Consider the following 913-nt stretch of genomic DNA (forward strand, 5'->3'; position numbering starts at 1 on the left):
CTAAACACAGGCTATTGGTTTTGTAAGTTCTGATTATACAGCATAGGTTTGCTTTGAACATTTTGTTTGTAGGCCAGATATAAATGAGATTTAATTCAATGAAATTTCCTTGAATTCTCACTTATTGACTATAAGTTTGATTTAAATAAATCAATATGTTAGTTATATATAGATATATGGTGACTTACAATTATAAGTTACATGGATTACACTTTATAGATGCATAGTTCTTGGTATATATTTTTTGTTTTATAATGTTTTGAGTTAGAGATTTAACAGTTGATGAGCCAGAATTTAAGTAGTAAAATGAAAGCAGAATTTTTTTTTATTGTGAAAATTTTTCAGGTGAAATGTAATACTTTTCTTGAGAAGTACTCTATAGATTAATATGATTATAAATGGATATTTGGATAAAGCATTATAAAGCCTATGAATCATGTGCTTAAAAGAATTCTTTAATGAAACTTATTATTTACACTGGTTTATTTTATTATTATTTCAAAGTAATTATAATTTCAAATGCAGTTAATAGTTTTACCTCCTTGCATTTAATTCTGTACATATATACCTGAGTTTTATCAGTACATATAGAGAGACTGATCTCTAGCCAGTTGTGTTGTATTTTTCCATTCCATTATTTAGGAATTATGGATATGAGACTCAATATTTAGATTGTTTTGTTTCATTTAAAAGATGTTTGATAAGAATGGATTTGCTTTTTTATTTGTGTGTACATTCTGTTTTTTAACAGAAATTTTAGATTGATAATTGTTTTTAGTCCGTGCCAGCTGGGTAGGTGTCAAGTTATACTCTTTGGAGTGTGATGGAAGAAAGCAGAAAGTGAGGTCATGTAATGGAAGAGAATATGATACAGAAGTGTCATTTATATGTTTTCGTTGTTGTCTTTTGTGTG

At 27.3% G+C, this 913-nt stretch overlaps 1 protein-coding gene across 10 annotated transcripts in view; it reads left to right on the top strand.

Moving 5' to 3' along the window:
- The window catches only part of LOC119594394 (ATP-dependent 6-phosphofructokinase-like), a 21,652-nt gene that overhangs the window by 5,950 nt on the left and 14,789 nt on the right, over positions 1–913 (top strand). The window lies entirely within an intron of this gene.

This window comes from Penaeus monodon, chromosome 33 (genome assembly GCF_015228065.2).
Source record: "Penaeus monodon isolate SGIC_2016 chromosome 33, NSTDA_Pmon_1, whole genome shotgun sequence".
Lineage (NCBI taxonomy): Eukaryota > Metazoa > Arthropoda > Malacostraca > Decapoda > Penaeidae > Penaeus > Penaeus monodon.